This window comes from Physeter macrocephalus, chromosome 14 (assembly GCF_002837175.3).
Source record: "Physeter macrocephalus isolate SW-GA chromosome 14, ASM283717v5, whole genome shotgun sequence".
Classification (NCBI taxonomy): domain Eukaryota; kingdom Metazoa; phylum Chordata; class Mammalia; order Artiodactyla; family Physeteridae; genus Physeter; species Physeter macrocephalus.
Genome location: NC_041227.1, coordinates 53615002 through 53626885, shown reverse-complemented (window position 1 = coordinate 53626885; position 11884 = coordinate 53615002). Strand labels below are relative to the sequence as shown.

At 45.3% G+C, this 11884-nt stretch overlaps 1 non-coding gene and 1 pseudogene across 1 annotated transcript; one reads left to right on the top strand and one right to left on the bottom strand.

The window, feature by feature from the left end:
• Positions 1–789: 789 nt before the first annotated feature.
• Positions 790–1261, top strand: LOC102973755 (40S ribosomal protein S14-like; annotated as a pseudogene).
• Positions 1262–4146: 2885 nt separating this feature from the next.
• LOC112064864 (U6 spliceosomal RNA) lies at positions 4147–4253 on the bottom strand. Its single transcript, XR_002891718.1, has one exon. It is a non-coding gene; the product is annotated as a U6 spliceosomal RNA (small nuclear RNA).
• Positions 4254–11884: the final 7631 nt, after the last annotated feature.

Here is an 11884-nt window from a genome sequence, read left to right as displayed (position 1 = left end):
AGTGTCATACAGAGTGAAGTAAGTCAGAAAGAGAAAAACAAATATCGTGTATTAACGCATATATATGTGGAACCTAGAAAAATGGTGCAGATGAACCGATTTGTAGGGCAGAAATAGAGACACAGATGTAGAGAACAAACGTATGGACACCAAGGGGGGAAAGTGGCGTGGGCGGGGAGGTGTGTGGGATGAATTGGGAGATTGGGATTGACATATATACACTAATATGTATAAAGTAGATAACTAATAAGAACATGCTGTATAAAAAATAAATAAAATTCAAAAATTCAGAAAAAAAAAAGAAATGGAAACAAACCAACCCTGGGACTGAAGATTAACTGTACTTAGTCAAGATGACACTGGTCAGACCACCGATGACCAATTTCAGGATGACTGTCAGAGCTGACTGTGCTGTTTCTGCATGTAGCCCCCTCCCTTCACCTACAAAAGCTCTTACCCCCAGATTGTCACAGGAGAGGGATGGGGGAGGAGGTGGCCTTTGGACAGACGTCCACTGCCCCCACCCCCAGTTGCCAGTATCCAAAATAAAGCAAACTTTCCTTTCCACCACCCTTGCCTTTTTATTGGCTTTTGGGTGACGAGCAGCCTGACCCCACTTTTGGTTACAATATTCAGCCAAACTTGGCTCTCAAGCCTGAAGGCCCATAGATGTGCTTCTAGACCTGTCCAGGTGTTAAGTATGATTTTTTTTTTAATTCTAAAGCAGACGGGCTTGAGCCATCGCCCCGCCCTCTCCCTCTCTCTCTTTCTGGTGGTGGATTCTGGAGAAGATGCGCAGAAATGGCACCTCGCAAGGGGAAAGGAAAGAAGGAAGAACAGGTCATCGGCCTCGGCCCTCAGGTGGCTGAGGGAGAAAATGTATTTGGTGTGTGCCACATTTTTGCATCCTTCAATGACACTTTTGTCCAGGTCACCAACCTTTCTGGCAAGGAAACTATCTGCCGTGTAACTGGTGGGATGAAGGTGAAGGCTGACTGAGATGAGTCATCTCCGTATGCTGCCATGTTGACTGACCAGGATGTAGCGCAGAGGTGCAAGGAGCTGGGCATCACTGCCCTCCACATCAAACTCTGGGCCACAGGAGGAAATAGGACCAAGTCTCCTGGATGGACCGGGGGCCCAGTCAGCCCTCAGAGCCCTCGCCCGCTCAGGAACAAAGATTGGGCGGATTGAGGATGTCACGCCCATCCCCTCCGACAGCACCTACAGGAAGGGGGGTCACCGTGGTCACTCTCTGTGAGAAGGACTCCTCAAATTATTGTTTTCTGTTAATAAATTGCCTTGATGTAAGCTCAAAAAAAGAAAATGCTAAAGCAAACGGAAGGCATAAGTCCCACTGTTTTGGAAGGAAGCAAGGTAGGCACAGAAAAGACAATGCCTGGCCCTCAGATCCTTGGAGACTTTATTTTAAAAGAAGAAGAAGGAGGAGAAGGAGGAGGAGGAGGAGCCTTTGTGATCTGAGCAAAAGGCATGGGCGGCAGGAAGGAACAGATGGTCTCATTACTTTTTGTTTGACTCAGGTTTTCTTGCGTGGGGGGGGGCGCACAGGCAGGGGTGATAAGTGGGCTGGTGTCTCTCCTTTGTGGAAAGAACCACAGCTGTCACCGAGAGAGGCTTTTACACACTCTGTGAACAATTGCCTTTGAATTCTAATTTTTATTTTCCAAATAAAAATAACTGCTCTTGAGATTAGTCAGAGGTTCCCAGACTGGGAGAGAGGAGGCTGCTAGCCACTGGTAACGCTGGAGTTTCACCAGAGAGCGAGAGCGGGGAAGGGTGGAGGGTGAGTGAAAAGAGCTTGGGACTCCCAATGTCAAACCCTGACTCTCCCACTTACCAGCTGCTCTGGTTGCTATGACTGCAACACAAAGTACCCCCCAAACTTAGTGCCATAAAACAACCATTTATTTTGCTTACAGATGCCGTGGATCAGGAATTGAGGCAGAGCACATCAGTCAGGACGGCTTGTCTCTGCTCATCCTTATCTGGGGCCTCAGCTGGAAGATCCAAAGGTCAGAAGCTGGATCATCTGAAGGCTCCCTCCCTCACACATGGGGACGTCCATGCTGCTTGTAGGCTGGGCCTCTCCAAGTGGTTGGCTTGGGCTTCCTCACAGCATGGCCGCTGGGTTCCAGGACCAAGCATCCTCAAAGAGAGAGGCAGCTGGAAGTTATATCACCATTCATGACCTAGTTTTGGGAGTTACCTAGAGTCACTTCCCCCATATCCTATTCATTGAGGTAGTCACAAGGTCCTGCCCAAATTCAGATAGAGGAGAAATAGATTCTGCTTCTTGATGGGGAACAACACCATTCTGGAAAGGCACATGGGACTGGAAATATTTCTGTGACCCCTTTTGGCAATTACAATCGGCCTCACTAACTGCATGAGATACCAGGCAAGTTGTTTCACTTCTCTGGGCTTCAGTTTCCTCATCAGTACAATGGGGATAATAATAGTGTCTACAGTGTAGACACATGAAATAATGTCTATAAAGTACTCAGCACAGTGCCTGCTGTGTGGCAAGTGGTCAGTGAGAATGAGAAGGTATTGCTAAGAATGGTTATGATTGAACGTCGAGGCATCTTGGTATGTCTGAAATGGGGTGTTATGGGTTGAACTGTGTCCCCTCCAAAAGATATATGTTCAAGTGTTGACACGTAATACCTGTGAATGTGACTTTATTTGGAAATTAGATTTTTGCAGATGTAATTAAGATGTAGATTAAGATGAGGTCATACTAGATTAGGGTGGGCCCTAAATCCAATCATGGGGATTCTTATTAAAAAAAAAAAAAAAGGCAGGACTTCCCTGGTGGCGTAGTGGTTAAGAATCCACCTGCCAATGCAGGGGACACGGTACAGTCCCTGGTCCAGGAAGATCCCACATGCCACGGAGCAACTGCCGTGTAACTGGTGGGATGCCGTAACTACTGAGCCTGTGCTCTAGAGCCCGCAAGCCACAACTACAGAAGCCTGCGTGCCTAGAGCCCGTGCTCCACAACAAGAGAAGCCACCACAATAACAAGCCCGTGCACCGCAACGAAGAGTAGCCCCCGCTCTCCGCAACTAGAGAAAGCCCGCGTGCAGCAACGAAGACCCAACACAGCCAAAAATAAATTAATTAATTAATTAACTAAAAAGAAAAAGGTACAGACACATCCAGGGAGAAGACCATGTGACAACAGGCAGGAATTCGAGTGAAGTATCTGTAAGCCGAAGGACTCCAAGGATCGCTGGCCACACCCAGAAGCCAGGAAGCGGTAAAGAAGGATCCTTCCCAAGAGCCTTCAGAGGCAGCATGGCCCTGTGGATGCCTTGATTTCAGACTTCAGTCCCCCAGAACCATGAGAGAATAAATTTCTATTGTTTTAAGCCGCTCAGTATGTGGTACCTTATTATGGCAGCCCGAGGAAATTGGTACATGGGAAGGAAGCCAGGAGGACGTGAGTTCTAATCCCAGAGTTGCCTCTGATTAGCAAGTGTTGTTGGCTTCTTCCCTTTCACTCCTTGAGTCTGTTTCGTCATCTGTAAAATGAGGGGGCTGGATTTGCTGGTTTCTAACCTCCTTTCTCTCTGGTGATGCTTTGGTACATACACATAACAAAACATCAAAATCCATTGTCTTCTGAATGTTCTGGGACTGTGATGCTGATACAAACATATGATACTTAATTATGAAACTGATCTTTTTGCCTTTGGACCCTGAAGGTGGTTCCCAAACCTTCTTTGTGCAGTTTCTCCCATCCCGCCGCGGAGCACAGGCTCCGGACGCGCAGGCTCAGCGGCCATGGCTCACGGGCCTAGTCGCTCCGCGGCATGTGGGATCCTCCCGGACCGGGGCACGGACCCGTGTCCCCTGCATCGGCAGGCGGACTCCCAACCACTGCGCCACCAGGGAAGCCCTCTTTTTTTTTTTTTTTTCTTTAAAAAAATTTTGTTAGAGTATAGTTGGGTTATTACAGAATATTGAGTAGAGTTCCCTGTGCTATACAGTTGGTCCTTGTTGGTTATCTATCTTCTATATAGTAGTGTGTTTATGTTTATCCCAAGCTCCTGATTTATCCCTCCCCCATAGGTTTTCCCTTTGGTAACCATAAGTTTGTTTTCAATATCTGTAAGTCTGAAAAATATGGAACGTTTCATGAATTTGCGAGTTATCCTTGCTCAGGGGCCATGCTAATCTTCTCCATGTCATTCCAATTTTACTGTATGTGCTGCTGAAACGAGCACCTAACTGTATTTTCTGGTTAAACATTATTTTCAAATTAATTTGACAAAGATAAAGCAGGGGCTATTGTTAAAACAAACAAAAATACCAAAGAGAATAAGTTAAAAAAAAGCAATCCCCTTGCAGTGACCAATCCCACCATAATGTGATAAGACCATTAACTGTTTGGTATATATTCTTCTTCTATACACGTTTGATAATTTGTACACAATATATGCTCTACAAAAATGAATGCATGGACAGGGTGTGTTTTCCAACAGTGAGTTCATGTGGTATGATGAACCCTTTTACTACCTTCCATATTCAGTTAACATAGCTGGGAGATGAGATGAGGGCCGATGTCAGGACCACTATCATGTGCAACTCCAGAGGGCATCTTCACAGAGGACAGTGTGAATGGGTTGGAGAGGGAGCATCACACAGAATGCCCAGGCTGTGAAGCTTCAGCACTGTGGACAGGGGCACAGCTCTCCCCTCCACCCCTGGTAGTGAGCATTTAGGTTTATGGTAGATGCAAAGATGACTAAGACATAGACATTGCCCTCAGGGTATTCATAGTCCTATGGGAGAGTCAGCTTTGCGGTTGAACAATAACTTAACGCTGACATATCAAGATAAAATAGACATAACAATTATCATTAACATTCACTGAGGACTTCCCTGGTGGTGCAGTGGTTAAGAATCCACCTGCCAATGCAGGGGACACGGGTTCGATCCCTGGTCCGGGAAGATCCCATGTGCCGTGGAGCAACTAAGCCCGTGCGCCACAACCACGGAGCCTGAGCTCTAGAGCCCTCTAGCCACAACTAATAAGCCTGCGTGCCCGTACTCCACAACAAGAGAAGCCACTGCAATGAGAAGCCCGCGCACTGCAACAAAGAGTAGCCCCTGCTCACCGCAACTGGAGGAAGCCCGTGCGCAGCAGTGAAGACCCCAAACAGCCAAAAATTAAAAAAAAATTTTTTTTAAATTCACTGAGCGCCCTGTGCTAAGCACTTTGCTTGTGTTATCTCAGTTAATCCTCATCACCACACTATGATGGAGATAATCATATGATCCTGTTTTACAGATGAAGATGCTAAAGCTCAGAAAGATGAACTGGCAGGAGTGAATGCTCATGACCTTACAAATGCACAGGGAAAACCTCTAGAAGTGGTGTTTGGGTGGCAAAAGCCTGCGGCTGGGTATGACTTTCAGCTAACTGGCCTTGGGGGGTAAAGCACATGCTCAGAGAGGGTGTGCCTTGCTGTTGGGCCGTTTATTTATTCACGCCACAATAAGGAGGTGCTGCTAAATCTCACTCACCTACTTACGGCACACGGGAACAGCAAACGTGTGTCTCCTGGCCGGCCAGATGTGGCTGTAATGTTCCAGAGGGCCACGGCCACATCTTGTATTGCCTTTGTGTCTGTGGAAGTGTCTAGAGCAGGACCTGCTCTTGTTCAGAGGTGCCCCTAGGGCTTGCTGCTTTACTTCCCAGGCAGGACCTCTGCTGTCTCCCTCTCGCCCCCTGCTGTCTGCTTTCCGTACTACAGCCAGCATCCTCCAACAAATGCGTATCTGACCCTCCTTGGATGCCCCTTTGAGGCAGCCCACCGTTCTTGGGGTGTGGTGAATGCTCCTCGACGCCCCCCACCTGGCTTCCAGTCCCCTCTTTGTGCATGGACCCTGCTGACCACCCCAGCTCCCATCTTTGCTCTGATAACCTGCCCTTTACAGCATGGCCATGACAAGCGGCTGTAGGCACCCACTTCCTCCTCGGGTCAGCCTGTCTCCTGAGAGTGAGGCATGCTCCACAGGAAGGAGGGCTGCTCTCTGCGGCTCCTGGCAGGCCTCCCGCTCATCACACTGAGGATCTTTCATCATCCTCACCATCCTCATCAATAGTGGAAGGACATTACTCTGCAGATGCTTTCCTAGAGCTACAAATCATTCCCCAAGAGGCTCTGAAACACAGCTTTGCTTGCTTTGTTGAATCAGTTCCCTGGAGGAACTGGGGATGCCTCAGGACTCTGGAGACTCCAGTCTCCCATCCTTCCTTTCTTCTCCCCCTTGCAAAAGTGTCTCCCAGCCTGTCTCTACAGAGAAAGCCAATCCTTGGAGACCTAGGCTATCGTCTAGGGCCTGCAGCATGGCTGTGAAGAGCTGAGCTCAAGTCCAAGGTGGAGAGAACCACAGCAAATAGCAGACCTATCCCTACCTAAGCAAGAACACAAGCAGGACAGAATTGGAGCTATATGCACCGTCTTAATCTGTCCGGGCTCTTGTAACAAAAATACCATAAACTGGGGGTTTAAACAACGATCATTTGTTTCTCACAGTACTGGAGGCTGGAAGTCCAAGGTCAAGGTGTTAGCAGATCTGTTATCTCGTGAGGCCCTGCTTCCTGGTTTGCAGATGGCTGTCTTCTCACTGTGTCCTCACATGGGCAGGAATAGTGAACACTCTGGGGTCTCTCTCTCTTTTTTTTTTTAATATTTACTTATTTGGTTGTGCTGGGTCTTAGTTGCTGCCGGCGGGCTCCTTAGTTGCAGCTCACTGGTTCCTTAATTGCCGCACGCAGGCCCCTTAGTCGTGGCATGCAAACTCTTAGTTGAGGCATGCGTGTGGGATCTAGTTCCCTGACCAGGGATCAAACCCAGGCCCCCTGCATTGGGAGCACGGAGTCTTAACCACTGCGCCAGCAGGGAAGTCCCTGGGCTTCTTTAATAAGGACAGAGGGCTCCACCCTCATGACCTAATCACCTCCCAAATGCCCCATCTCCAAATACCATCACATTGTGGGGGAGGATTTCAACATATTACTCTGTGAGGGCGGGGTGGTTGGCCACAAACATTCAGTCCCTACAAGGCACATTGGAGAATCTCTTGTCTCTTTGTGGAAGACAAAGGCCTGTTTCCTGAAGGGACTTGTTAAACTTTGTCATCAAAAAGCTATAGTCAGATGCTCCACATCATCAGACGTCAGGGAACTGCAACCCCAAAGCACAGTGAGATGCCACTTCACACCCACTAGGATGGCTATAATAAAAAATTTTTAGGGATTTCCCTGGTGGTCCAGTGGTTAGGACTTGGAGCTTTCACTGCCAAGGACGCAAGTTCAAGCCTGGTTGGGGAGCTAAGAAGCTAAGATCCCAGTAGCCATGTGGCATGGCCAAAAATTTTTTTTTAATTAATTAATTAATTAAAGAACAGAGGTTTTTTGTGTGTGTATCATTTCAACAAATATTTGGGGTTTTTTTTAAGTTATTAGTGAGGTATTTTATGTTCTTTTGTTTTCATATCAAGTCTTGAAATCCTATGAGCATTTTACACTGTCAGCACATCTCAAGTCGGGGACCCCACATATTTCATTATTTATTTATTTGTTTGTTTAAAATTTTTTTTTTTTTTTTTTGGCTGGACTGTGCAGCACATGGGATCTTAGGTCCCCAACCAGGGATCGAACCCCACTCTCCCTGCAGTGGAAGCGCGGAGTCTTAACCACTGGACCAACCAGGGAAGTCACACACACACACATTTTAAAGCCCTATATTAACCACATATGGCTGACCACTCCCATATTAGTTCTCAACAGGAAGTTACCCCCCTCCCAGGGAAACATTTGGGAAATGTAAGGAGCTCTTTTTGTTTCCATAATTATTGGGGAGCTCCTGGAATTGAGTGGGCAACAGCCAGGCATGCTAACTCTCCTGCAATGCATGGGACAGTGCTGTCAAATGAAGAATTGTCCCGTGTCCCCGCTGTGACTTTTGAATCTTCCACTGAACATTCACAAAGGTGGTAAAACAAACAAACAAAAAACTTGTAGGCTCTGAACCTACACTCTCTGTTTTATGTATAATCACCAAGTGCCTTTTGTACTATTTTGTTATACACTGAATATTCCAAGAAGTTAGCTACCCTGTAAATCCTAGGAAGATCATGATTTGCCTGGTTCGGAATTTTACCAAGAGTCATGTACCATCTGGGAAATTCACATCCTCAAATGTGATATCTGTGTGGCCACACAGCACAACCCTATCAATTTGCATTTTTAGCATCTGCCTGCTAAAGTCTCCCAGAGTACTTGTGCCTAAGCATTTACTTATAGAAATGGATGTTATTTTATTATAAATGACTTTCTTTATATTTTTCCTTTTAAAACACAGTTGGAGAGGGGGGAACTTCCCTGGTGGGCCAGTGGTTAAGACTCCGAGCTTCCACTGCAAGTGGCACAGGTTTGAACCCTTGTTGGGGAACTAATATCCTGCATGCCACACAGCGCAGCCAAAAAAAAAAAAAATAGAAGAAGAAGAAAATAAAATACAGTTGGGGCATGGTATTCATTTTTGTAAATTATGTGCGGAAAGAGGCTACAGTGTCCATGAATTTTCTTTCAGCAAAGTGAGGTCATGAAATTTTTGTATTAAAAGGGAGCTTTGGGTGTAATGGTTTGTCTGCAAGACCCAGGCCCTGACCCAGCCCAGCTCTCATGTTGCTTTGAGGGACTGAACTGTCTTTTCACCACCTGGCGTTTCTAGGGCATCTCCTGATGACACACTTTGATTGTGTGTCCCAAACCCTAAAGGATCTGGGAAAAGTAGCCAGAACCAGGTCAAGAAGGGCCTTAAATGCCATCCTAAGGGCTTTGAACTTAATTTTAAAGGCAAAGGAAGCCAGCGAACAGTGGCTATTTGTTCTTTGTTTTATTTCAAAACTTCCACGCCCAAAGTAGCTCTTCAATTTTTCCCACATATTTAATAAAACCTTCATCTTGAAATAATTTTAGAGTTCCAAGAGTTTGCAGACATAGTATAGAGAGCTCTCATCCACCTTTCACGCGGCTTCCCCTAGTGACAACATTTTACATAAATAAATAGAGCCCATTATCAAAACCAGGAAATTAACATTGGTATAGTGCTATTCACTAAACTCCAAGCCCCATTCACTTTCACCAGTTTTTACAGGCACTGGGTGTGAGTGTGTGTGTGTGTGATACTATGAAATTTTATTACATGTGTCTAGATTCGTGTAACCACCACCACAACAGGATACAAAATGGTCCCAACACCACAGTGTGTGTTTAACAACTGTGTACTTTAATAATTTAAAGTAATTGTGCATTATTTGGTAAGTATTCACAGTGGATCATTGTGTAGATTATACAAACAAGGAAGGGGAAAAAATGACAGGACACTTCCCTTTTTATTTCCTTTTGACCGTGAAATTGATCCATGTAGTATTTAGGGTTAGAAGTATTGTTTCCAAATTTTAGGTAGCTAACGTTCCATAACTGCTCAGTCATATAACGTTGTTTCATCAACGTTTTTTATCTTTGTCAAAGGACCTCAAACTAGAAACTAAAACACGTGGGATGGCATGACATATCCTCTTTTTTTTTTTTAAATTTATTTATTTATTTATGGCTGCGTTGGGTCTTCGTTTCTGTGCGAGGGCTTTCTCTAGTTGCGGCGAGCGGGGGCCACTCTTCATCGCGGTGCGCGGGCCTCTCACTATCGCGGTCTCTCTTGTTGCGGAGCACAGGCTCCAGACGCGCAGGCTCAGTAGTTGTGGCTCACGGGGCTAGTTGCTCCGCGGCATGTGCGATCTTCCCAGACCAGAGCTCGAACCCGTGTCCCCTTCATTGGCAGGCAGATTCTCAACCACTGCGCCAACAGGGAAGCCCCGACATATCCTCTTTGCTGTATCTTTTTTTAAAGGAATCTTAAGAATAATTTGTGAAATAATTTTAATAATGATTCAGTATCTAGACAGTGAATCTCAATCTTGACTGCAAATTAAAAACCCAAGACTAGAAAGATTCTTACGGACACGGAGAACAGACTGGTGGTTGCCAAGGGGGATGGTGTTGGGGGAGGGATGGAGTGGGAGGTTGGGGTTAGCAGATGGAAGCTTTTATATACAGAGTGGATAAACAACAAGGTCCTGCTGTAGAGCACAGAAAAGTATATTCAACTTCCTATGATAAACCATAATGCAAAGAATATTTTTAAAAAAGAATATATATATGTATAACTGAATCAATTTGCTGTATAGGGACTTCCCTGGTGGCGCAGAGGTTAAGAATCCGCCTGCCAACGCAGGGGACACGGGTTCGAGCCCTGGTCCGGGAAGATCCCACATGCCGCGGAGCAACTAAGCCCGTGCGCCACAACCACTGAGCCTGTGCTCTAGAGCCCGCGAGCCACAACTACTGAGTCCACGTGCCACAACTCCTGAAACCCGCGCACCTAGAGCCCATGCTCCACAACAAGAAAAGCCACTGCAATGAGAAGCCCACGCACCGCAACGAAGAGTAGCCCCCACTCGCCGCAACTAGAGAAAGCCCGTGCTCAGCAACAAAGACCCAATGCAGCCAAATATAAATAAATAAATTTATATTTTAAAAATTTGCTGTATAGCAGTAATTAACACAAAATTGTAAATCAACTATACTTCAATTTTAAAAGTAATTTAAAAAAAAGACAAGGGGAATTCCCTGGTGGTCCAGTGGTTAGAACCCTGCGCTTTCACTACCGAGGGCCTGGGTTCAATTCCTGGTCAGGAAGCTAAGTTCCCACAAGCCGTGGCTTGTGGCCAAAAAATATATAAAAAAATAAAAAAATCCCTGCATCCAGGCTCTAATTTAGACCAATCAAATCAGAATCTATTAGGACAGGGTACAGGCATCAGTAATTTTTAAAAACTTTTAATTTTGAGATTATTTTAGATTTATAGAAAAGTTGTAAAAATAGCCCAAAGAGTTCCTATATACCCCTTATAATCATAGGGCAATAGGGTTATTTGTTATGTAGCCATAAACAACTAATATATGTGTCTACCTCATAGTTTTGTAAAGATTAAATTTAATAATGTATGTAAGGGCTTATATAGTACCTTATATAAGTGCTTGTTAATGTGTGTAAAAAAATGATACTCACACATGCACAGAAATTACAGACTGATAGAGATCCCTGGGACAGCAACAGAGGGATAGGAGTCATCAGAATGTCTTGAGGAGAGAAAAGTACAGTGGCTATTGCTCAACGTCTAGAGAGATTGCTCAGGAAACTTAACGAAAGAGGATTGCAAAGTGGTGGCCTGAAATCAGGATTTAGCCCAGGAATGTGGGCTGGAAAAAAATTCTTTATTAAAAAAAAAAATCAAGTTACTATATAAAACTCAAAAAATTGTTTTAACATCAAATTCCACATTTCCAGTTTCTCTTGAAAATTCCTAAGCTATGGCAACACTATGCCTACACTTACCCTGGCAACAAGCAACTGGAATTCAGCAGTAGCTGCCCCTTTAAAAAGGGAAGGCTTGGGGATTCCAGTTTGCCACAGTCTCTACTCCTCCCTGTTGCCCTCCAGTGCTGAGGATGAAATCCAAACACACTTATCATCTGAGCATTTGAGTTACTGTTTTTCTTCCAGCAGAGCCATATTTCTCAGTACCCACTTCTCTATCAAAAATGGGAAAGTTAGAAGACTTTTTGGCATTTGAAAAATAAACCTAAGTACTGTATCATGCAAAGAAAGATTACTCAACTCTCCCTGGCATTTAGTTGCATGAACTTACCCTTTTGAACTTTAGATTCTTGCTAGCACTTGTCAGAAGCTGACAAGCCGAGGAGGGAGGGGGTCGGGTG